Source organism: Phyllobates terribilis, unplaced genomic scaffold, assembly GCF_046119375.1.
Source record: "Phyllobates terribilis strain yellow unplaced genomic scaffold, ASM4611937v1 Scaffold_51__1_contigs__length_9155689, whole genome shotgun sequence".
Lineage (NCBI taxonomy): Eukaryota > Metazoa > Chordata > Amphibia > Anura > Dendrobatidae > Phyllobates > Phyllobates terribilis.
In genome coordinates, this window is record NW_027362811.1 from 5,806,656 (window position 1) to 5,834,131 (window position 27,476).

The 27,476-nt window shown below is 43.4% G+C and overlaps 1 pseudogene; it reads left to right on the forward strand.

Moving 5' to 3' along the window:
- LOC141191717 (uncharacterized) overlaps window positions 1-27,476 on the forward strand; it is a 36,242-nt pseudogene that overhangs the window by 2,446 nt on the left and 6,320 nt on the right.

Here is a 27,476-nt window from a genome sequence, read left to right on the forward strand (position 1 = left end):
CGGATTATGAAAGATTTTAGATTTAAGTCATTGGCAGAATGGAGGGTACGGGAAGGGTGGTAGACTGAGACGAGGGAGGAGATGAAGAGTGGTGCTGAATCGTGGAGCGCTTTGTGGGTGAGAGTGATAAGTTTATATTGAACTCTGTATTGGATGGGCAAGCAGTGCAATGACTGGCACAGGGAAGAGGCATTGGTGTAGCGGTTGGAGAAGAATATGATCCTGGCTGTTGCGATCAGGATGGATTGGAGAGGGGAGAGTTTAGAAAGAGGGAGACCGATTAGTAAAGAGTTGCAATAGTCTAGACAAGAATGAATAAGAGCTACAGTAAGAATTTTTGCCGAGTCAAAGGTAAGAAAATATCTGATTCTAGAGATGTTTTTGAGGTGTAGATGACACGAGCGAGTGATTTGATCTGAGGAGTGAAGGAAAGATCTGAATCGAGTATGAACCCAAGACCAACAAGTGGGCTTGTTGCTGGTTGCTGGGAAGTAATGGTGGAGCCACAAACTGAAGTGGCAATATTGGGCGCAAGTAGGATAGTGGAGGGAGGAAATACGAGTAGTTCAGTTTTTGACAGATTCAGTTTTAGATAGAGGGAGGACATAGTGTTAGAGATGGCGGAAAGACAATCACTGGTATTTTGTAATAATGCAGGGGTGAAGTCCGGAGAAGAGGTGTATAATTGGGTGTCATCAGCATAGAGATGGTACTGAAAACTGAATCTGCTGATTGTTTGTCCAATAGAAGCGGTATATAAGGTGAAAAGAAGGGGGCCTAGGACTGATCCTTGAGGAACTCCGACAATAAGGAACCCCGACAATAAGGGGAAGGTGAGAGGAAGAGGAGCCAGCAAAAGACACAGTGAAGGAGCGGTCAGAGAGGTAGATCCACAGTGTCTAATGCTGCAGAGTGATCCAGTAGAATCAGCAGGGAGTATTGACCATTAGATTTGGCTGTTAGGAGATCATTAGAGACTTTAGTGAGTGCAGTTTCAGTAGAATGTAAAGGGTCAAGAAGGGAGTTATCTGAGAGATGGCGTATTAGACAGGAGTGGACCAGGCGTTCCAGGAGTTTAGAGATAAAAGGAAGATTGGAAACAGATCTGTAGTTGGCCGTGCAGTTCTGGTCGAGGGATGGTTTTTTAAGTAATGGATGTATGCTGGCGTGTTTAAAAAAGGAGGGAAAAATACCAGATAAGAGGTAGAGGTTGAATATTTTAGTTAGGTGAGTGGTGACAGCTGGAGAAAGGGACTGAAGGAGATGTGAGGGAATAGGGTCACTGGTGCAGGTGGTAGAGCGAGAGGAAGCAAGGAGCCTTGTCACTTCTTCCATGACTGGTTCGAAGTCAGAAAATGAGCAAGATGCAGTGTGGGAGGGGGGGAGCATGCATAACATTTTGGGATTGGGAGAAAATTTCCTGTCTGATATGATCAAATTTTTCTTTGAAATAATTGGCCAGATCGTCAGCGCAGAGGTCGGTGGTCGGGCCTTGTGCTGTTTGATTAAGGAGAGAGTAAGTGTCAAACAGGTGTTTTGGCTTATTGGGCCTTGAGATGATGAGGTTGTTAAAGTAGGATTGTTTGGAGAGGTGAAGGGCGGAGTTATAGGTTTTAAGCATAAATTTATAATGGATCAAACCTTCGGCCAGATTAGATTTTCTCCACAGCCGTTCGGCACCAGGAGCACCGCTGGAGAAAACGTGTTTGTAGTGTGTGCCAGGGTTATCGCCATCTGTGCCGAGTTGTTCTTTGTGTAGGAGGTGCGGCTTCATCGAGGGCGCATAGCTTTATTTCTTTATAATGCTTTAGTGCAGAGTCGGGACATGAGAGGGAGGAGATTGGGACCAATGATGTTTGCAATGTTTTCATAAATTTCTGGGTGTTAATGGCGCGTATATTTCTATAGGTGTGGAAAGTGGGGGTGTCTTGAGCAGGGTGACAGTTCTTCACAGAGAATGAAAGAAGGTTGTGATCAGAGAGCGGAAGAGGAGCGTTAGAAAAGTCATGTATTAAACAGAGCCGGGCGAAGATAAGGTCAAGAGTATTTCCATCATGTGTAGGAGAATTAGTAAGCTGTGAAAGACCGAAGGAGGAAGTTAGCGATAAAAGATGAGCTGCAGATGGGGAGAATGGATCGCCAATTGGGATGTTAAAGTCTCCTATGATGAGGGTGGGGATGTCATAGGATAGAAAGTTTGGAAGCCAAGTGGCAAAATGATCCACAAACTGACAGGAGGGGCCCGGAGGGCGATAGACAACCAGCACTTGCAGGGAGAAGGGCCGGGAGAGTCTGACTCTGTGGCCCTCAAAAGAAGGGAAGATAAGTGAGGGTACTGAGGATATAACCTGAAAAGTACATTTTGTTTAAAGGACCAGACCAACACCAATTATTACCAGTTGCTGTTCCTGTATGTACTGATCAAGAAAGATTGAAATGGGACCCTAGGGACACTCCTCTACCATAAACCTTCAAGCACTAATAAACTATTGAAGTGTGATAACCACCACCCCCATCTCCATACAAAGAGGAAAACCCAAGGGCCAATTTTTCTGGTTGAGAAAGTACTGCTCGAATGTCACAGATTTTAATATACAGGCAATAGACCTGAACACCAGATTAAGGGATAAAGGGTACTCATGGTACATTTTCGATTCCGCATCATCGTTTGCAGAAAAATGGTAGAGACAGACACTCCACCATACCAATCCAAGAGAAGAAGATTGGACTACACGAGTAAGAAAAACTTATGACAATCAGAGTGACTGTATCTTTCATATCCTCAGAAAACACTGGGATATACTTGTGGTCGACCCGGACCTGAGGGTGCTGTGGAATCTACTCCCACAATAACTTTCAGAAAGTTTAGTGCATAGTTTCTTTAAAAACTGCACCCAAGGGGACTTGGCTAGATAGAAGAATCTGTGGTTTCTTTTGTTCTGGAGAATGTTGTACATGTAATTGGATGAGACCATGTAAATCTTTCTCAAGTTCCTCCATGGTTAAAATCTTTTTCCAGTGGGATTATTCCAGCTGTAAAACCTCAGGACTAGTATATATGGCCACATGCACCTGCCCCTAGAATATGTAGACAAGATCAAGAGGGAGTCTAGGAGGAGAGGAGGGGAGCATTTGGGCGATATACGCCATGGTCGGGAGATCCCATTAGTGAGACACATGAACAGTGCACATCGAGGTGAACCCGGAGACCTCTCCTTTTGTATCATTGTGGTGGTTAAACCCAATGTGAGAGGAGGTGATCACAATAGATGTATCCTCTGAAAGGAAAGTGAGTGGATTGTTAGACTGGATTCACCAGCCCCTAAGGAACTCAATGAGCAAATTTCCTATGCCTGTTTTGTGTGACTACAGCCCCATTCTGGATTATATTTTTGGATTTTATGCTCTACCCATTGCTAGTCAGTTCCCTGTGAATGGGGTTCACATATTGTTGTACTTCACCGAGATATCTGAGCTTCTATATCAGAATTATTACTTATCAATTATATTCCACTTATACTATTTCGTCATTAACAAGTGTGGTGATCCTTGTGTATCTCTAATTGTGCAATAGAGGTCAAGTTTGACCATTTAGGAATATACTGTGGGCCACCATCCCATATTTTTTGTAGTGATAAAGTAGATCTACATGCCTATTGCATGATGGGAGGATGTGCAGTACTTGTTTTTAGTCTCCCATGATGCTGATCTCAGAGATAGGATTTTTCTATGTTGGTGGTATGCAATCCAATACCATATGCGATCCGGAGTTGTACGCATGCTTCCGGACATGCACATGCGCAGATAGGAGACCGTGATGCACTCCGGCATGGAACGCACATGTCCGGGAACGTTTGAGCTTTCTGTCCGCCCGTTGTTTTGTGCTGGATTGTAGGGCGTTCTTGAGAATTTATTTTTGTTCCATCTTTCTTTAGTTGATCCCACTGATGGATCAGATAAGTCCTCAGAGAATTATAATTAGAGGAACCCATGGACACATTAGGATTTGTGAAGCTGACCTCCGCTCTCCTCTATTTCCTTTGAATTTATTGTGTGACCTGTATTTCAGAACAGTAGCTCCTGGTTTGTTTCATTTCCATGTGTAAATTGAATTTGACTCGTAGTCTTTGATATCTCTCTCAAACGTAGTTTTTTTGATGTGTGAGATGGCATCCTCCAGACTTTGTAAATTCTTTTGCATATTTTGTTTGTGTTTTGGATCCAAAAAGGCTTCTACACCAGGCGGAATAAGCAAGAAACAAATATCAAACGCAATGTAACTTGGTTATCCTATAAGGGTTTTTTTAAATGTGGCCATACACCCTGTAAAGCATGCAACTATGTTAATAAAACCAACACATTTGAAGAAAACCTAACGGTACAGCAATTTTCAATACACAATTTCATCAATTGTAACACTATAGGGGGTCATTTATTTAATAGAGTGTATAGAGAGTTAACTGCAATACGTGGGATGCACGTCAGGTCCGCTAAAAAATGTATTAGAAGACATTAATCTATTAAGATATTTGGCAGTCGGCACCACACAATCTAAATCACTGAAATATGATACGGGGGCCAATGGTAACTGTGCAACAAAGCACATAAAGAAGTAGGTAGAGAAAAGCTTGCACAGTGAGATAATGCATATCCAAAAATAATAAGAAATACAATAGCAACTTTATTTCATGTAGGGACACACAAGTGGTTAAAAAACATACAACCCATGACGAAGCTACTGTAGTAGCGATACACGTAGGGCATAGATACCTACGGAGGGAGTCCACTGTAGAGAGGTAAGCCCTACGCGTATCGCTACTACAGTAGCTTCGTCAGGGGCTGTATTTCTCTTGCTGATCAAAAAGGTCATAGCATTTGTATAACCCTGAATGCTGAATTCTATTCGTTTGGAAGCAATCATGCTTACTGTGCTAATGACAAATTGTACTAAGTCAGCTGAAAGTTTATTTACAACAGCCCCTGTGATACCAACTATGTAAATAGATTAGCTCAAACAATGATAGGTGATCCCTGCACCCTTACCTCTTTTACCTGGGCTTTATGACCTCACACAGATGTAAATATAAACAGGGGTGTCTGTAGTGCTGTAGACATAATGAAATTTGGGACAGAGAATCACGGAACATCAGAAGGACTTTGGAAGGAGAATGGGAGACATCCTTCAGGAAAGTAGATGGATTGCATGGCATCTAAAGAGACACAGATTTGTATTCTACATGATTCTAGTCTAAGGGTATCAGATCTGCTCCATTAACCATCAGAGAGACAATGGATACTTTTGGGAAGTCCAGGAGAGGACGAAAAAGTCACATGGCCCCATGGATATGCTGTTTTGGTGTTGCTAGGAGGGACCCACTGGTCACCTAGAACCCATGGAGACATTTGGAGTTGCCAGGAGGGACCCACTGGTCGTCTGGTCCCATGGAAACTCTCGGAGAGGCCAGGATGGGACCATCGGGTCTCCTGGTCTTGTACCTCGATGGACTGATGACTTCCTTAGCTTGCCGCTACCTTCTCTCTGTGGGGGCCCGGGTAGTCGGCCCTGGAAGTCTCCAAAGTCGCAGCTGTTCTATCCCAGAAAGGCAGAGATGGAAGGATGAGACTGTGTAATGTACCATCTTGGGTATTTTCTGGGACTGTTCTGTATGTTTAATGTCCGCTTTATGGTTTCTATAAAGTATTGCCACGCTGTTTTACCCTCACCCTGTGTTGTTTGAGTAGCATTACGCCCACAGAAGACCCCGGGTCTCCACAGTCCCTGACCAGGGTGACTCCATGCGGTGTTCTTCAGACAAGGTGCATTAAATAAACAGTGAGCTGACCTCCCTCTCCATTTTCTCATTATATGCATGTTTTCCTTATAGTGACAAATATTTATTTTTGCTAAAACTGTGATATTTTCACTTTACAACTTTTTTTAAACCTTTTTTATAAACTTTTTAAAATAACTCTCATTAGTGCGATCATACAACACAGAAGCCTTTGATTGCTCAGGTGATGCACTGTACTACTGTAGTGCCGTGTATTATCACTGCCTGTCAGTGTAATACTAACTGCCCCATACACATGAGATAAGTGTTGGCTGAAGGATCATTTGGCACACGGCTATCTCTCCAGACTCCCCCATACACAAATATTCCAGCTTTCCTGTGGTTTGTATGACTGACTGCATCTGTAGGGAGGTCCCCAAATACATTATATAGTCAACCAAAATCAGTGCTTCCATGTAACTTTAGTCTAATGTTTATGGAGGCGTTAAAAAGTAAGTTATGGAACTCTGCCTCTGGCCCGGCCTAATAGACTTTTGTACATTACAGGCCCAGTACTTGGGGGAGGAGGGCATTCAGCCGAACTCTGTCACACTTTATTAGATGCCATGTTTGCTTTTTGCAGGCGCAAGTGGTTAAACTGCCAGGGATTTTATTGCAGCCGCACCTGTGCCATCCCTGAGGTGTACATCTATGTTCTGGTGCCCAAAAGAGTTCATAACATGTTAAAAAATTACACAATGTGTCTTCTGCTTTTTGCATGTTTTTTCTTTTCACAAGAATTGTTGGTGTAAATTTTCTTTTGAAACCTTTTAATATCTGCTTTTTTTCTGGGTTTTTTCTTGTAATATAGGAAAGCCTAAGGCTAGAAATAAAACCCATAATACACTCTACATGTAGACTTTAGTATCAAATAATTTCTCTCCGCAGCATTTGTGCAAGCAAAACAGCTTTTATAAAAGCCTCAAACTTCTGTGTGTGAATCAGACATGAGATCTAACTTGATAGATTACAGCTCGGGGAAGACGGGAAACATTCATACAGACGGCCAGTGGTGATGTAGTCAGTGACGGACTGTCTCCAAATATGGTTTTAGATCCGTAGTAGTAGATGTTTCCTCATCATGAAGTAGTTATTTCTCATGTCACGTGAAATAAATATCTCCTGCATTATTGCTAATGCCAATTCCAGTGATGGAAAATGAGACGAGAATTGGCGTTATGGAAGGTGAGTCTATGAGTAACGTATTCTGCTGCAGACTTCGAGGACGGAATTGCTTGTTGCTATGACCTAAAATATGTAGGTTTTATTACTAGATGTAAAGAAAAAACTAAATAAAAAATAATAAATCTCCTCATATGTTTCCCCTTATTATCTCCAGTAATTGTATTATTACACAGGATTTTTATGATGTTACATCGGCTCATCTTCTTCTCGTTCAGGTCTCTACAACACCGGATCCACTCAGTGAAGATCGTCTATATAAGAAAATTTTCCTGATTTACCTTTCAAAGATGGATATGGACAGGGACAAGATGGTGGAGAGGATATTACACCTCACCCTAGAGATCCTCTTCCGGCTTACTGGAGAGGTGAGAGGTTCTGATGACGTCACATTACATCATTCTTATCTATGGGAATAACAGATGGACAGAACTGGAGAGGTGAGGACTCTGGAAATGTATGTAGTGAGATTTATTAATGTGTCTCTCCATAACCAGAGGTTAATCATGGAGCCTCCACCTCACCCCCTGATACATGAGGACATCAATGACCAGATCCTAGAACTCGCCTACAAGATGATTGAGCTGCTAACTGGAGAGGTGACACTGTTGGGAATGCTGGGACATTATACAGTAACGCTATGAAGGGTTCGAGGGGATGACGGTATCATTGTATGTGTCAGGTTCCTATAAGGTGTCAGGATGTCGCTGTCTATTTCTCCATGGAGGAGTGGGAGTATTTAGAAGGACACAAAGATCTGTACAAGATTATGATGGAGGTTCCCCAGCCCCTCACATCACCAGGTAATAGACAGGACTAAATACACAAGGCCTATAATTATCTGTATGTAAAGAATGAATTCAGTCCCTGTATGTGTTTCCTCCAGATCTATCCAGTAAGAGGACAACACCAGAGAGATGTCCCCTTCCTCTTCTTCCACAGGACTGTAAACAAGAAGATCCCAATGTTCCTCAGGATCATCAGGTAGATGGAGAGAAGGTGTCATGAGATCTCCCCTATGATGTGTAGACGGCTGTAAAAGTCATGTCTTCAGTCTTGTTTTATCCACCATTATTATGTTTTATACTTGTGTAATGAGAATGGTGGAGATGGCAGGATTAGAGCCGATCATACATGTGACTTTTCCAACTGTCTTTGACTTTTATAATATTTGTTTCAGGGTGAAGATCTGACCCATATTAATACTACAGAGACATATGTGAGGGGTGATGAGTGGTGTAAAGAGGAGATTCCTACATATGACTACCCAGGTGAGTAGTGACCACTAAATGCAGAGAAGTCACAGATTCTTCTCAGTCACCGGCTTTGGCTGCTTTATCGGTGGTGTAGTCCGGCCGTATCACAATCGTGTGATCACCATTTTGCCGCTAGACCACAACATTCTCCTCCGTCCGAAAATATTCAATTTACTTTGTGTAATTGTGAAAGCCCTTTTCTATAGAACTTACAACCTGGAGGATCCACCTACCCCCTGGGATTAGTAGACGCTGACCGTTACCTGCCCAGGTCTGTACACTACAAAGCCAAATGACAGCGTACGTAGAAAGTGCTGACAAGTGAGAAAATCACTTGAAGAAAAATATTCTGATGAGCCTGTAAGAGAAAGCGGAGGGTAATGATGCTGTTGGCTTCCTAGATCCCTGATATCTTATTGGATGAATCTACCTTCTCTCCCTTCTGTGCTGCTGAATGTGCTCATATGGTCCCTACAAGACCAGGTCCAGTCTTTCTGGCCAAAGTTTGCTTTTTTGATTGATAACATTAAATGTGCAGTGAGGACCAAGTGTGAATTTCTGTACAATAACAATAGTTTCCCTTTATACTTTTCAATTTCTTTTTAAACCAACTAACTTCAAACAGGATCTTGATAAACTACATAAAAAACATTACACCTGTGCCATGATATGTCTCTAAGCTGTGCGTGGCTGATGGCTGTAATATACTTCTATTCACGCCTGCAGGAGATGTGGTGGCATGGCTCGAGCCCTGGTTTCATGGATTCACTCCATGTCATAAATTCCATTATGTTTTCAATCCTAAAGAATTCAGATTCCTGCACAATCTCTCCTGAAATGGGGGCACTAATACTTTCTCTACTCTTCTGGTCAGGACTCATCATACCTCCAATGGTCCACCATAAATGAGTGCAACTCCGGTTTAGTGTTGGATTTCTTCCTTCATACATATTTTGTTGTTGGGGATGTTACATATATTCTTTCTTTTTTTTACAAGTTCATTCTGTATGATAGTCTGATTGTGGTGGGATCGGCCGGCCTCACTTATGTGTCTCTGTAACTCCCTGGTAGTCTTTCAAAAAGTTCTCCATTGCCTCTTCCAAATGCCAGAGATCTAAATTTAAGACCCCTCAGCTCTGCAGTATTGTAAAAAACTTCACTTTAAATGTCTAATATTTCTTCTTGACACTCATGTGACAGAAAATATTGTCCCTTACGATAGTTTAGATGATGAAGAGCCCCCGAGCCCCAGACTCTAATTACCCCAGAGAGGTTTCTCCACTAGTTACTCATTTTTCTCTGATGAAGACTGTTGAGTTTGATCATTTCAGTAGATGTTTTATTGTCTATGCTCAGTTTTTGACTTCAGTAATCCTCTGATTTAACCCCTTCCCGCAGACAGTTTTATGTTCCTAATCGGCCCCATTTTTCAAATTTGACGTGTGTCACTTTATGTAGTGATAATTTTGGAATTCTTCACAAAGGATAATAGGAAACAAATGGACCTTACAAATTATTTTCCAACTTCTCTTGAATCTGACAATCCCCTATATACGGTTGTACACTACTGTCTGGGCACATGGCAGGGTAAGAAGGGAAGGAGCGACATTTAGCTATTAGGAATGCAGATTTTCCTGGAGTAGTTCGCAGACACAATGTATTGGGGGCGCTGTTCATGGTCTACTGGCAGCTCAAAAGATGGCCACCACAAACAGGCTTGTCACTATCTACCCTGTTTACAGATTTCACAAATTACTTTGCTGATCACCCTTTAACCCCTCTACATGGATCTGGCCTTACACAGATACTCCTAGGCTTGGGCCACGGTGTTACCTGCTGTTCTGTGGAGTGAGATGGGAAGCAGAATAGTCAGGTAGCCGGGTCAGAACCAGGAGGGCAGAGAAAGTACAAAATCAGAAGACACAAGAGTAGTCAGTAAACGGGCCGAGGTCACACCAGGAACCAAATACACAAGCCGGGAGCTGATCACAGAGGACTGAACCAGAGGAGAACAAGGCTGGATCTGGCAGCTTCCGGCAATATGCTTCCAGCTTTAGTAGGGTGCGGTGCTTTCCATATGGCTGAAGCAGGGAGCAGATTACTCCAGCTGGACAGCACACACACCCATACTGCCAGACTGGATGGTACTACTGGTCCCAGGCTACCTAATCTTAGTGGCTGGACAGAGCCTGTGCCTTTTACTCCATATTTGGGAGGCAGAATGAACAAACAGTTGAACACCACGCTCCACTGGTTCATCCTATGAGGTTTTCTATTAGATGGTCATTGTCCTGGTGAATAAGTGAATTTTTTTTTATATAACTTGCCTTTATTTACGGACAGTTTAAGTAGAAATGTTCAGAAATATAAAATTCAAGGATTTTTTATTAAAAAATAATAATTGGTTTTATTCTTGGCAGATAACTGTACCCGGAGATCAGAGGGACAGCTGACATCTTCAATTTTCAAATCAGATAATTTTCAGATCCCACAGAATACAATTGAAGTGACTGACGTTTCTCCAGATTTACCATCATCCCTTCCCAGCAAAGATCTGTCATCTGATCCTATGAAACACGTCCTGTCTTCTGATTCATTACCGACTACTAATGAAAATCAAAGTCACAAAATAAGCATTAAAAAACAAACTGCTCCTAATGCAAAGAAGCCATTTTCACATTCAGAATATAGAAATAGTTTTCCTCTCAAAAAGTCTTTTCTTAAACATCAAAAAATTCACACAGTGAAGAATAGATTTTCTTGCTCCAAGTGTGGGAGATGTTTTAATCGGAAATCAAATCTTGTTAGGCATGAGATAACTCACACAGGAGAGAAGTCATTTTCCTGTTCAGAATGTGGGAAATGTTTTGTACAGAAATCAAACCTTATCGCACATCAGAGAACCCACACAGTGGAGAAGCCATTTTCCTGTTCAGAATGTGGGAAATGTTTTGTACAGAAATCAAATCTTATCAAACATCAGAGAACTCACACAGGAGAGAAACCATTTTCCTGTTCAGAATGTGGGAAATGTTTTGTACAGAAATCAAATCTTATCAAACATCAGAGAACTCACACAGGGGAGAAGCCTTTTTCATGTTTAGATTGTGGGAAATGTTTTGTACAGAAATCCTATCTTATAAGCCATCAGAGAACTCACACAGGGGACAAGCCTTTTCCATGTTCAGAATGTGGGAAATGTTTTACAGAGAAATCAACTCTTATCAAACATCACAAAACTCACACAGGGGAGAAGCCATTTTCATGTTCAGAATGTGGGAAATGTTTTACAGACAAATCAACTCTTATCACACATCAGAGAACTCACACAGGGGAGAAGCCTTTTCCATGTTCAGAATGTGGGAAAAGTTTTACAGACAAATCAACTCTTATCAAACATCAGAGAACTCACACAGGGGAGAAGCCTTTTCCATGTTCAGAATGTGGGAAATGTTTTACAGACAAATCAACTCTTATCACACATCAGAGAACTCACACAGGGGAGAAGCCTTTTCCATGTTCAGAATGTGGGAAATGTTTTAACCAGAAATCTAGTTTTCTTAAGCACCAGAGAACCCACACAGGGGAGAAGCCATTTTCATGTTCAGAATGTGGGAAATGTTTTACAGACAAATCAACGCTTATCAAACATCAGAGAACTCACACAGGGGAGAAGCCTTTTCCATGTTCAGAATATGGAAAATGTTTTAACCAGAAAGCACATCTTGATAACCACCGGAGAACCCACACAGGGGAGAATGCTGCAACTACACACAACTAGTCTCTGTACAGACAAGAAAGGCCCTAGCTGCACAACTAAAAACACCACCACAGACCTAACTCCCTAATAAGCCGTTGAGGAGTTTCTCATACCTCCTGAGGAACCAGAGGGGAGGCTGCAACACACTGTCAACAAGGGGAAAGTAAAGTATGAAGACCCATGACCTAGGACGCAAACCCAGCTTTCTGACACTAGGCACTAAATTGTGACCCAAAATCCTTTGCTAATCTTCAGATTTCATGATGTCTTGCACACAGTCAAGGCACCTAGTGCCAGAGGCAGCAAAACAACCCCAAAACACCTTTGAACCTCCACCATATTTGACTGTATGGGTTGTAAATTTATTGATTATGCTGCGCACCTTGGACAAAGGAACATGCGGATCCCTAAAGATGGACTTATAACCTTGAAATTGTTGATATTTTTCAACAATTTTGGTTCTCAAGTCCTCAGACAGTTCTCGTCTCCTTTTTCTGTTTTCTCCATGCTTAGTGTGGCACACATATGCACACAATGCAAAGATTGAATCAACTTCTCCCTTTTTTATCTAGTTTTAGTTGTGATTTTCATATTGCCAACACCTGTTACTTGCCACAATTGCGTTTGAACAAGCTTCACATGCTTGAAACAAAGTTGTTTACCCTCAATTTTGGCTAGGTGGCAACAATTTTTTCTGGCCTATTTTGTGTGAGATTGTTTAATTTGCCTTTTTTTCTCTGTTTTCTTGTGTTGTTCCAATACTCGCAAAGGAAGTAAACGTGTATAACAAAACATGTAATTGCAATAATTTTCTGGGAGAATTACTTCATTTTCTGAAACAATTTCAAGGGATCCAACACTTTTCACCTTTACTTGTTTTTGTTGCCTTTTTAATTTGTTGCAGCATTTCATCCTCTACGTGTTCAGCTATATTAGGAGGCTTGTAGCAAACTCCAGTTAGCAGCTTTCCATTATTGCCATGTCCATGTACATTTACCCAGACTGATTCTACATCAGGAATGTAAAACTCAAAACATGAAAACTTTGACAAAGTCGTGGGCCAACCAGTATACAGTATAATGGGCCCCACATGCTCCTCCATACATAAGAAACGAGGAAAAAACTTCAAGTCAGAGTCCCATATAATAGTGAAAAAATTACAAAATGTTATTAATTATAATTTATACAGGAAAAAAATCTGAATCACAGAAACAGAGACAGTTAGTAGTAAAACAATGGAGGAGCACTAATGAGGAGCATGAGACAAATTAACATGATTCTTTTCTGATGTAAATACATAATTGGACTGCCAAAAAATAAGAATATATTGTTAAAATGCAGTGAAGCATTCAATAAAAGTGCAGGTGCTTGTGAGGTAGGTCAGAAGTAGTTGCTATATAAGAGGTTAGTCACACCGCTGTCTATATTTAGGGACTAATATAGATAGCTCATACCGGGGACAGCAGATCTTTGTAAGTGGTATCTTAGGCTACAGGGTAAAAGTATATCCTAATACATATTAATGCCTAGAAAATGCACCTAAGTAGGAAAAAAGATGAAAGAACGGCAGCAAAAAGAGTGTAGCATGAACCCTATAGAATACTTACAGCCAGTGGATGTGAATACGCCCCTCAATTGCGCTCACCGTGATGCGCGTTTTGGCACGGCTGCCTTCGTCAGGAGGTGGCATCAATGAAGGTGGGTAGGGTTTAAAAAGGGCCCTTGAGCCAATAGAAAAGGGGGTGTGTAGTCTCTCGGCCAATGGGTGTGGGGAGGGCGTGGCATGACACATGGCAATCACTGCTACACCGCCGCATCCAAGGCAAACGCATCATATGATCCGTCACGCCACAAGCACGTGGGGAACCACGTGATCACGCGTCATGGAGCATAAATTGATACGGCCAACGAGGACACCACAGAGAACAGTGAAGCATGAAGTATAACACGATTATATGAGATCATAGTATAAATGCATAATAAGATATAAGAAAATATCTCTCAAAATATCGATCTATAAATGCAAAATATATACAATAATAACTGGACAAAAAATGCGCACACAGAAAAAAAGTTACAGATCTTGAGAGACAATACAGTGCCAGCAATTATGTCCAAATTATCCAATAGCAGAATGGAAGTCCTCAACGTCATTGACAGAAATTATTAACTACTACCCAACCATACTACACTGCTCAAAAAAATAAAGGGAACACTTAACAGAATATACAGTATCTCCAAGTAAATCAAACTTCTGTGAAATCAAACTGTCCACGTAGGAAGCAACACTGATTGATAATCAATTTCACATGCTGTTGTGCAAATGGAACAAACAACTTGTAGAAATGATCGGCAATTAGCAAGACACCCTCAATAAAGGAGTGGTTCTGCAGGTGGGGACCACAGACCACATCTCAGTACCAATGCTTTCTGGCTGATGTTTTGGTCACTTTTGAATGTTGGTTGTGCTTTCACACTCGTGGTAGCATGAGACGGACTCTACAACCCACAGAAGTTGCTCAGGTAGTGCAGCTTATCCAGGGTGGCACATCAATGCGAGCTGTGGCAAGAAGGTTTGCTGTGTCTGTCAGCATAGTGTCCAGAGGCTGGAGGCGCTACCAGGAGACAGGCCAGTACACCAGGAGACGTGGAGGGGGCCGTAGGAGGGCAACAACCCAGCAGCAGGACCGCTACCTCCGCCTTTGTGCAAGGAGGAACAGGAGGAGCACTGCCAGAGCCCTGCAAAATGACCTCCAGCATGCCACAAATGTGCATGTGTCTGCACAAACGGTTAGAAACCGACTCCATGAGGGTGGTATGAGGGCCCGACGTCCACAGATGGGGGTTGTGCTCACAGCCCAAGACCGTACAGGACACTGGCGCCCTGTGCTCTTCACAGATGAAAGCAGGTTCTCACTGAGCACATGTGACAGACATGACAGAGTCTGGAGACGCAGTGGAGAGCGATCTGCTGCCTGCAACATCCTTCAGCATGACCGGCTTGGCAGTGGGTCAGTAATGGTGTGGAGGGCCGCACAGCCCTCCGTGTGCTCGCCAGAGGTAGCCTGACTGCCATTAGGTACTGAGATGAGATCCTCAGACCCCTTGTGAGACCATATGCTGCTGCGGTTGTCTCTGGGTTCCCCCTAATGCAGGACAATGCCAGACCTCATGTGGCTGGAGTGTGACAGCAGTTCCTGCAAGATGAAGGCATTGAAGCTATGGACTGGCCTCCCGTTCCCCAGACCTGAATCTGATTGAGCACATCTGGGACATCATGTCTCGCTCCATCCAGCAATGTCACGTTGCACCACAGACTGTCCAGGAGTTGGCGGATGCTTTAGTTCAGGTCTGGGAGGAGATCCCACAGGAGACCATCCGCAACCTCATCAGGAGCATGCCCAGGCGTTGTAGGGAGGTCATACAGGCACGTGGAGGCCACACACAATACTGAGCCTCATTGTGACTTGTTTTAAGGACATTACATCAAAGTTGGATCAGCCTGTAGTGTGTTTTTCCACTTTACTTTTGGGGGTGACTCCAAATCCAGGCCTCCATTGGTTAATAAATGTGATTTTGTTGTCAGCACATTCAACTTTATACAGAACAAAGTATTCAATGAGAATATTTCATTCATTCAGATCTAGGATGTGTTATTTCAGTGTTCCCTTTATTTTTCTGAGCAGTGTGTGTGTGTATATCTATATACAGTGAAGGAAATAAGTATTTGATCCCTTGCTGTTTTTGTAACTTTGCCCACTGACAAAGACATGAACAGTCTATAATTTTAAGGGTTGATTAATTTTAACATTGAGAGATAGAATATCCAAAGAAAATCACAGTGCCCCTGATGAAGCATCAGCAATACGGCGTTGGGGTGGTGTGAGGGGGCCGGGGTATGTTCTGAATACGTTTTCTCTTTTGATCCCGCTGGTTGTAGCCATTATGGGAAGGTGTCGCAGCTTTTATTTGAGTTTTATCTCTTTATATATGAAATTAATATTTGTTATCATTTAATACATGCATATTTATATATATTTAAAAAAATTCTTTCCAAATCAGACAATGTGATTTTCAGGATTTGTTTTCTCATTTTGTCTCTGATAGTTGAGGTCGACCTATGATGTCAATATACATATAATATAATATATATACATATATTATCCCACATGAATATTGCTCCACTCATGTGTGTGTGTGTGAGCATATATTATTTTATTATATATATATATATATATATATATATATATATATATAGTGTGTATATAAGACAGTGTGCTTTGCTGGAGGGGGAAGGACTTTTCTCTGAACAGAAGCTCAGTCTGGGCAAATCAGAAGCAGATTTGTGTAAAGGTAGTGTATACAACTCGTAACACCAGTTCCCTTCTGTCCTATCAGCTGAGGTTACCAGGGTTCATCATAGCTCTTAAGGCCCCATCACACATAACGAGATCGCTAGCGAGATCGCTAATGAGTCACGGTTTTTGTGACGCAACAGCGATCTCGCTAGCGATCTCGTTATGTCTGACAGGTAGCAACGATCAGGCCCCTGCTGTGAGATCGCTGATCGTTACAAAGCTTCCTGGACCATTCCTGGGTCGTTGCGCTCCCGCTGGGCAGTGTGCATCGCTGTATTTGACACCTTATCAACGACCTCGTTAGCGATTCAGAACTGAGACATGTAGGCGTGCATAAATTGGACTTTTCTGCGCTCCTCGTCCCCGATTGGTGGTCACTACTGCGTCCTTGTTTTTTTCAGATCCCACCAGCGTTCCCCGGCTGTGACTCCACTTTGAAGAAATCAGGCATCTTTAGCGAGGTAGGTATTGCTTGGGGTCTCAAATGAGTTTCCATTTTAAATGGAGACGCAGTAGAGATCTCATCTGACCGGAGACAGTGTTAAACCAAGGCCACCCAATCAGAACGCAGTAGCGTCCACCAGCTGGACATGAGGGGGGCGCGGAAAAGCAATTTTATGCACGCCTTTGTGACACAGTACAGCCCTTATCAAGGTGTGGATCGTTGAAATAGTTGCTGTGTGAAAGTGTCCCAACGACCACCGAGATCGTTGGTTAGATCGCTGGGGCGGCCAAGATCGTTGGAAAGTTCTGCATGTTTGACATCTCCCCAGCGATCCCAAAACCGTGACGCAATAACGATCTCGCTAGCGATCTCGTTATGTGTGACAGGGCCTTTAGTCAGTGATGGGGGAAAATGGGAGAATACAATAGGCTGGTGATATCAGTCCCCCACATCGGGGGCTGGAGATACCCCTCTCGGACTGGATGTAAAATCACAAGACATGTGACTTCTCTCTCTTACTCCATGGACACAATGACGACCATATCTGGTTGATACATTACAGACCAAAAGTTTGGACACACCTCATTTAAAGATTTTTCTGTATTTTCATGACTATGAAAATTGTACATTCACACTGAAGACATCAAAACTATGAATTAACACATGTGGAATTATATACTTAACAAAAAAGTGTGAAACAACTGAAATTATGTATTATATATTAGGTTCTTCAAAGTAGAAGGGAAGGACCAAATGTATGACGATGGGAAAATGGGGGAAACCCAACAACTAGGGAAAATGAGAGAGGAGACCCCCTAGGCACATCTTACAATACCCTGACTCCCCTATCGTCCCTAATCACCAAGAAACTCCAAGAAGAAACTAGCCGACAGCTAGAACTCCAGGCCTGAACAGAGGAAAATAGTTCACCGGTGACTCTCTGGAGACACTGTGGGTTTTTAAATATCAAGCAAGGGTGTGTCAATTAGCAGCAGAAAGAGATCACTGCTGGGTCCTAGTGAGAGGATAGCACTACACTACAGGGATGAAAGAATCAAAAAGGTGTCTGCAAAGGCAAGCACAGCAACCTTCTACAGCTGGATCCAGAACGACTGTCTGTCAAACCTGATACACCCATGACACCCTCCCAGAATGTTAGACATAATTATTCCAGCAGCCTTTACGCCCATCGTGGGGGCGGAATAATAACAAATGTGGGATTAGAGGCTTAGAATACATAGGGGCGTGATGAATTCTAAGTCTTTGTATGAAATAGAATAAAAATGATAACAAAGATGGACGGGCACATTGGGAGATGAGAGGAAATAGGATGGGGTTTATTGATAATTACTATTTCACCCTTATTACTACTAACACTGAATGACTGTGGAGGTTGGCACCCTAAGAAGTCCATAGTCTAAAGAAAAGACTTAGAATTCATCATGTCCCTTTGTATTTTTAACCTCTAATACCAGAGGAATATCGTTTCCTAAGTGGGGTCACTATAGTGGGAGAGGGGGTCTGCTGTTTTGGCAGCGGCACAATATTCCAGACACAGCAGCAATCCAGAAACCATATACAGTGGATACGGAAAGTATTCAGACTCCTTTAAATTTTTCACTCTTTGCTTCATTGCAGCCATTTGGTAAATTCTAAAAAGTTCATTTTTTTTCTCATTAAAGTGCACTCTGCAGCCCATCTTCACTGAAAAAAACAGAAATGTAGACATTTTTGCAAATTTATTAAAAAAGAAAAACTGAAATATCACATGGTCATAAGTATTCAGACCCTTTGCTCAGGCACTCATATTTAAGTCACATTCTGTCCATTTCCTTGTGATCCTCATTGAGATGGTTCTACTCCTTCATTGGAGTCCAGCTGTGTTTAATTAAACTGATAGGACTTGATTTGGAAAGGCACACACCTGTCTATATAAGACCTCACAGCTCACAGTGCATGTCAGACCAAATGAGAATCATGAGCACAAAGGAACTACCCAAGGAGCTCAAAGACAGAATTGTGGCAAGGCACAGATCTGGCCAAGGTTACAAAAGAATGTCGGCATTACTTAAGGTTCCTAAGAGCACAGTGGCCTCCATAATCCTTAAATGGAAGAAGTTTGGGACCACCAGAAGTCTTCCTAGACCTGGTCGTCCAGCCAAACTGAGCAATCATGGGAGAAGAGCCTTGATGAGAGAGGTAAAGAAGAACCCCAATATCACTGTGGCTGAGCTCCAGAGATGCAGTAGGGAGATGAGAGAAAGTTCCACAAAGTCAACTATCACTGCAGCACTCCACCAGTCGGGCCTTTATGGCAGAGTGGCCCGACGGAAGACTCTCCTCAGTGCAAGACATATGAAAGCCTGCATAGAGTTTGCTCAAAAACACATGAAGGACTCCCAGACCATGAGAAATAAGATTCTCTGGTCTGATGAGACGAAGATAGAACGTTTATGGTGATAATTCTAAGTGGTATGTGTGGAGAAAACCAGGCACTGCTCATCACCTGCCCAATACAATCCCAACAGTGAAACATGGTGGTGGCAGCATCATGCTATGGGGGTGTTTTTCAGCTGCAGGGACAGGACGACTAGTTGCAATTGAAGGAAACATGAACAAGTACAGAGATATCCTGGATGAAAACCTCTTACTGAGTGCTCTGGACCTCAGACTTGGCCCGAAGATTCACCTTCCTACAAGACAATGACCCTAAGCACACAGCTAAAATAACAAAGGAGTGGCTTCAGAACAACGCTGTGACCATTCTTGACTGGCCCAGCCAGAGCCCTCACTTAAACCCAATTGAGCATCTCTGGAGAGACCTGAGAACGACTGTCCACCAACGTTCACCATTCAACCTGACGGAACTGGAGAGGATCTGCAAGGAAGAATGGCAGAAGATCCCCAAATCCAGGTGTGAAATACATTCCCAAGAAGACTCATGGCTGTACTAGCTCAAAAGGGGGCTTCTACTCAATACTGAGCAAAGGGTCTGAATACTTATGACCATGTGATATTTCAGTTTTTCTTTTCTAATAAATTTGCAAAAATTTCTACATTTCTGTTTTTTTTTCAGTCAAGATGGGGTGCAGAGTGTACTTTAATGGGAAAAATGAACTTTTTAGAATTTACCAAATGGCTGCAATGAAACAAAGAATGAAAAATGTAAAGGGGTCTGAATACTTTCCGTACCCACTGTAGTGATTCTTCCCTTCCGAGCCGTGGAAGCGAGATCTTCTGCCACATTCTGGTGTTGCCTCATTGTTGAGAAACTGCTTTAAAAATTGTGCAGCCTCCTATAAGCTATTCCTGCCCACAGTGCCCCCATCCAGCGAGTGTTTGAGAAAGGTTATTACACTGAAACGTCCCGATATTCACAACCAAGGATCACAATCTCATTTATCATTGCTGCGCGCTGTTTACTGCATCAATGGAGGGAACAGCTGAGATTCTCCAGACTCCACTCGCTCCTCACACTCAGCAAATGTCTGCACTGCAGACTATATACCCGAAGCATCGCACACACGGCATCGTACACTAACTACTTCTGTTACATACGTTCTGCTCCGTACACACACGGCTCCGCTCCGTATGCCTCGTACACACGGCTCCGCTCCGTACACCTCATACACACACGGCTCCACTCTGTACACCTTGTACACACACGGCTCCGCTCCGTATGTTTCGTACACACGGCTCCGCTCCGTACACCTCGTACACGCACGGCTCCGCTCCGTACAACTCGTACACGCGCAGCTCCTCTCCATACACCTCATACACGCGCGGCTCCGCTCCGTACACACGGCTCTGCTCCGTACACCTTGTACACACGCGGTTCCGCTCCGTACACCTCGTACACGCGCGGCTCCGCTCCGTACACCTCGTACACGCGCAGCTCCTCTCCATACACCTCATACACGGCTCCGCTCCGTACACCTCGTACACGCGCGGCTCCGCTCCGTACACCTCGTACACACGGCTCTGCTCCGTACACCTCGTACACACGGCTCCGCTCCGTACACCTCGTACACACGGCTCTGCTCCGTACACCTTGTACACATGCGGCTCTGCTCCGTACACCTCGTACACACGGCTCTGCTCCGTACACCTCATACACGCGCGGCTCTGCTCCGTACACCTCGTACATGCGCGGCTCTGCTCCGTACACCTCATACACGCGCGGCTCTGCTCCGTACACCTCGTACATGCGCGGCTCTGCTCCGTACACCTCGTACACACACGGCTCTGCTCCGTACACCTCGTACACACGCGGCTCCGCTCCGTACACCTCGTATACACGCGGCTCTGCTACATCCACACTGTAAACCCCTCCTGACCCCACACATAAACTTCAGCTCATCCATCACCATGACAACCAGCAAGGCAGAGTCCTGCATCCACTGAGGCCCCTGATCATGTGACCCCTGACTCCTCCCCTCCTGTGACCTCATCACAGCTCCTGTGCGCACACAACAGCCATATATGTGGTGGCGGCTCTGCAGGTGGAGGTATGTGGAGACCCCATTACTGGGCGCAGGGGGCATTAACCCCTTCAGCACGGAGACTCTTTGGGGGTCTTGTGTTGTCCCTTTATAAGAATCATAAGGTTTCTGTTCTGTTTCCTGTAATAGATACATACGACCCAACTATGGAGACAGGAAGGGAGGAAACGTATTGTTCTCAGAGTACAGGACCCCCACAGTGTAATGCCCCCATTATGCCCCTTATGCCCCTTATGCAGGATGTATGATGTCCCCACACAGTGTAATGCCCCTATTATGCCCCTTATGCAGGATGTATGATGCCCCCACACAGTGTAATGCCCCCATTATGCCCCTTATGCAGGATGTATGATGTCCCCACACAGTGTAATGCCCCTATTATGCCCCTTATGCAGTATGTATGATGCCCCCCACACAGTGTAATGCCCCCATTATGCCCGTTATGCAGGATGTATGATGCCCCCACACAGTGTAATGCCCCCATTATGCCCCATATGCAGTATGTATGATGTCCCCACACAGTGTAATGCCCCCATTATGCCCCATATGCAGTATGTATGATGCCCCCACACAGTGTAATGCCCCCATTATGCCCTTATGCAGGATGTATGATGCCCCCACAGTGTAATGCCCCCATTATGCCCCTTATGCAGGATGTATGATGCCCCCACACAGTGTAATGTCCCCATTATGCCCCTTATGCAGGATGTATGATGCCCCCACACAGTGTAATGACCCCATTATGCCCCTTATGCAGGATGTATGATGCCCCCCACACAGTGTAATGCCTTCATTATACCCCTTATGCAGGATGTATGATGCCCCCACACAGACATTTCTTTATATCGAGATCAATACAGTGTAGCAGACATAATGACTTCATGGAGGATCTTCTAAAATTCCCTCTTTCTCATAACTTCTTTCTTATTGACAGGCAGTACTTCCTCCAGCTCAGGGGTACTGCGATGGGGAGCCCCTGTGCCCTCTCATATCCTAACTTATCCCTGGACTGGTGGGAGGAATCCACAATATTCAGAGATGATTATAAGTGGTGGCATCCATATACTGGGGTATGGTACAAATATATTGACTACATTTTTATCATCTTGTCGGGGACGAGTGAACAATCTTTTTCATTTGTCGGGGAACTCAACTTCAATAGAGTGGGCTTTAGATTTACATCTGAATTTAATTATAATAATAATAATATTTTTGATTTTTAGAGCACCAACATATTCCACAGCACTTTACAATTTTAGGGGGCACTTATACAGACAATACAGACTTTATAGAATAAACATAACTCAGATGTTAAAAGGAGTGAGGGTCGCAAGCTTGCAGTCTATAAGGAAATAGAGGAGACACAAAGGTAAAATGTACATATATTCTATAATACAGCTATAATATAGTAAATAGGGTAAGTACATAACACTACATGAACTGGTCGCTAGCCAGTATGTGTACAGGACAGACAGAGGCTAATCACTGCATGGATTGTATGAGCATGATTTTGAAGAAAATTTTAATATGGGCCAAACTGGGACAGTTAGATAAGTGTGTTGAGGTGATGGGCCGGTCTAAAGAAATGGGTTTTTATGGCACGCTTAAATCTCTCCGTATTGGGAATTAATTGAATTATCCTGGGTAGTGCATTCCAAAGAATTGGTGCAGCACGCGAGAAATCTTGGAGACGGGAGTGGGAGGTTCGGATTACAGAGGAGTTTAGTTTAAAGTTATTAGCAGAACGGAGGGGACGGGAAGGGTGGTAGACTGAGACGAGGGAGGAGATGTAGGGGGGTACTGAACATGGAGCGCTTTGTGGGTGAGAGTGATACGTTTATATTGAACTCTGTATTGGATGGGCAACCAGTGCAATGACTGGCACAGGGAAGAGGCATCGATGTAGCGGTTGGCGAGGAATATGATCCTGGCTGCTGCATTCAGGACGGATTGGAGAGGGGAGAGTTTAGAAAGAGGGAGACTGATTAGTAGAGAGTTGCAATAGTCTAAACGAAAATGAATAAGAGCTACAGTAAGAGTTTTTGCAGAGTCAAAAGTAAGAAAATTTCTGAATCTAGACATGTTTTTGAGGTGTAGATGACACGAGTGAGTGAGTGATTTGATATGAGGAGTGAAGGAAAGATCTGAATCAAGTATGACCCCAAGACAGTGGGCATGTTGCTAGTAGCTGGGGAGTAATGGTGGAGCCACAAATGGAAATGGTAATATCAGCACAGGTAGGTTAGTGGAGGGAGGAAATACGAGTAGTTCAGTTTTTGACAGATTCAATTTTAGATAGAGGGAGGACATAATGTTAGAGACGGCGGAAAGACAATCACTGGTGTTTTGTAATAATTCCGGGGTGATGTTTGGAGAAGAGGTGTATGATTGGGTCATCAGCATAGAGATGGTACTGAAAACCGAATCTTCTGATTGTCCAATAGGAGCGATGTATAAGGAGAAAAGAAGGCCGCCTAGGACTGATCCTTGAGGAACCCTGACAATAAGGGGAAGGGGAGAAGAAGAGGAGCCAACAAAAGATACAGTGAAGGAGCGGTCAGAGAGGTAGGAGGAGAACCAGGAGAGGACAGTGTCCTTGAGGCCGATAGAGCGGAGCGTAGTGAGGAGGAGCTGGTGATCCACAGTGTCGAATGATTCAGAGAGATCCAGAGAATCAGCAGAGAGTAGTGACCATTAGATTTAGCTGTTAGTAGATCATTAGGGACTTTAGTGAGGGCAGTTTCAGTAGAATGTAAAGAGCGGAAACTAGATTGTAAAGGGTCAAGAAGAGAGTTATCTGAGGGATAGCGGATCAAACGGGAATGGATGAGGCGTTCCAGGAGTTTAGAGATAAAGGGAAGATTGGAGACAGGTCTGTAGTTAGCAGCACTGTTCTGGTCCAGGGATGGTTTTTTTCTTCTTCTTCCGTGACTGGTTCGAAGTCAGAAAATGAGCAAGATGCAGTGTGGGAGGGAGGAGCATGCATTACATTTGAGAATTGAGAGAAACGTTTCTGTCGGATATGGTTAATTTTCTCTTTGAAATAATTGACCAGATCGTCAGCGCTGAGGTCGGTGGTCGGGGGCCTGTGCTGTTTGATTGAGGAGAGAGTGAAAAGTGTCAAACAGGCGTTTAGGATTATTGGACCGTGAGATTATGAGGTTGTTAAAGTAGGTTTGTTTGGAGAGGTGAAGGGCAGAGTTATAGGTTTTAAGCATAAATTTATAATGGAGGAAATCTTCGGCGAGATTAGATTTTCTCCACAGCCTTTCAGCGCACCTGGAGCACCGCTGGAGAAGACGTGTTTGCGGCGTGTTCCAGGGTTGTCGCCGTCTGTGCCGAGTTGTTCTCTATGTAGGAGGTGCAGCTTCATCCAGGGAGCATTGCAATGTTTCTTTATAATGCTTCAGTGCAGAGTCAGATCATGAGAGGGAGGAGATTGGGGCCAATGATGTTTGCAACGTTTTGATAAATTTCTGGGTGTTAATGGATTGTATATTTCTGTAAGTGTGGAAAGTGGGTGTGTCCTGAGCAGGGGGACAGTCCTTGACAGAGAATGAATGAAGGTTGTGATCAGAGAGTGCAAGAGGAGCGTTAGTAAAGTCATGTATTGAACAGAGCCGGGCGAAGATCAAGTCAAGAGTATTTCCATCATGTGTAGGAGAATTAGCAAGCTGTGAAAGGCTGAAGGAGGAAGTTAGAGATAAAAGATGAGCTGCAGATGGGGAGATGGAATCGCCAATTGGGATGTTAAAGTCTCCCATGATGAGAGTGGGGATGTCATAGGATAGAAAATTTGGAAGTCAAGTGGCAAAATGATCCACAAACTGACGGGAGGGAACTGGAGGGGCCCGGAGGGTGATCCACAACCGCCACTCACAGGGAGAAGGGCCGGTAGAGTCTGTCTCTGTGGGCCTCAAAAGAAGGGAAGATAAGTGAGGGTGCTGGGGGAATAACCTGAAAAGTACATTTTATTTAAAGGGGCAGACCAACACTAATTATTACCTGTTGACGTTCCTGTATGTACTGATCAAGTTAGATTGGAATGGGACCCTAGGGTCACTCATCTACCATAAACCTTCAAGCACTAATAAACTATTGAAGTGGGATAACCAACACCCCCATCCCCATATAAAGAGGAAAACCCAAGGGCCAATTTTTACGTTTGAGAAGGTACTGCTCGAATGTCACAGAATCTAATATACAGGCAATAGACCTGAACACCAGATTAAGGGATAATGGGTACTTGTGGTACATTTTGGATTCCGCTTCATCATTTGCAGAAAAATGGGAGAGAGAGACACTCCTCCATACCAATCCAAGAGACCAAGAAGAAGATTGGACTACACGAGTAAGAAAAACTTATGACAATCAGAGTGACTGTATCTTTCATATCCTCAGAAAACACTGGGATATACTTGTGGTCGACCCGGACCTGAGGGTGCTGTGGAATCTACTCCCACAATAACTTTCAGAAAGGGTTGGTCTTGCACCCAAGGGGACTTGGCTAGATAGAAGAATCTGTGGTTTCTTTAGCTCTGGAGAATGTTGTACATGTAATTGGATGAGACCATGTAAATCTTTCTCAAGTTCCTCCATGGTTAAAATCTTTTTCCAGTGGGATTATTCCAGCTGTAAAACCTCAGGACTAGTATATATGGCCACATGCACCTGCCCCCTAGAGTATGTAGACTAGATCAACAGGGAGTCTAGGAGGAGAGGAGGGGAGCATTTGGGCGATATACGCCATGGTCGGGAGATCCCATTAGTGAGACACATGAACAGTGCACATCGAGGTGAAACCAGAGACCTCTCCTTTTGTATCATTGTGGTGGTTAAACCCAATGTGAGAGGAGGTGATCACAATAGATGTATCCTCTGAAAGGAAAGTGAGTGGATTGTTAGACTGGATTCTCGAGCCCCTAAGGGACTCAATGAGCAAATTTCCTATGCCTGTTTTGTGTGACTACAGCCCCATTCTGGATTATATTTTTGGGTTTTATGCTCTACCCATTGCTAGTCAGTTCCCTGTGAATGGGGTTCACATATTGTTGTACTTCACCGAGATATCTGAGCTTCTATATCAGAATTATTACTTATCAATTATATTCCACTTATACTATTTCGTCATTAACAAGTGTGGTGATCCTTGTGTATCTCTAATTGTGCAATAGAGGTCAAGTTTGACCATTTAGGAATATACTGTGGGCCACCATCCCATATTTTTTGTAGTGATAAAGTAGATCTACATGCCTATTGCATGATGGGAGGATGTGCAGTACTTGTTTTTAGTCTCCCATGATGCTGATCTCAGAGATAGGATTTTTCTATGTTGGTGGTATGCAATCCAATACCATATGCGATCCGGAGTTGTACGCATGCTTCCGGACATGCACATGCGCAGATAGGAGACCGTGATGCACTCCGGCATGGAACGCACATGTCCGGGAACGTTTGAGCTTTCTGTCCGCCCGTTGTTTTGTGCTGGATTGTGGGGCGTTCTTGAGAATTTATTTTTGTTCCATCTTTCTTTAGTTGATCCCACTGATGCATCAGATAAGTCCTCAGAGAATTATAATTAGAGGAACCCATGGACACATTAGGATTTGTGAAGCTGACCTCCGCTCTCCTCTATTTCCTTTGAATTTATTGTGTGACCTGTATTTCAGAACAGTAGCTCCTGGTTTGTTTCATTTCCATGTGTAAATTGAATTTGACTCGTAGTCTTTGATATCTCTCTCAAACTTCGTTTTTTTGATGTCTGAGATAGCATCCTCCAGACTTTGTAAATTCTTTTGCATATTTTGTTTGTGTTTTGGATCCAAAAAGGCTTCTACACTAGGCGGAATAAGCAAGAAACTAATATCAAACGCAATGTAACTTGGTTATCCTATAAGGGGTTTTTTAAATGTGGCCATACACCCTGTAAAGCATGCAACTATGTTATTAAAACTGACACATTTGAAGAAAACCTAACGGTACAGCAATTTTCAATACACAATTTCATCAATTGTAACACTATAGGGGGTCATTTATTTAATAGAGTGTATAGAGAGTTAACTACAATACGTGGGATGCACGTCAGGTCCGCTAAAAAATGTATTAGAAGACATTAATCTATTAAGATATTTGGCAGTCGGCA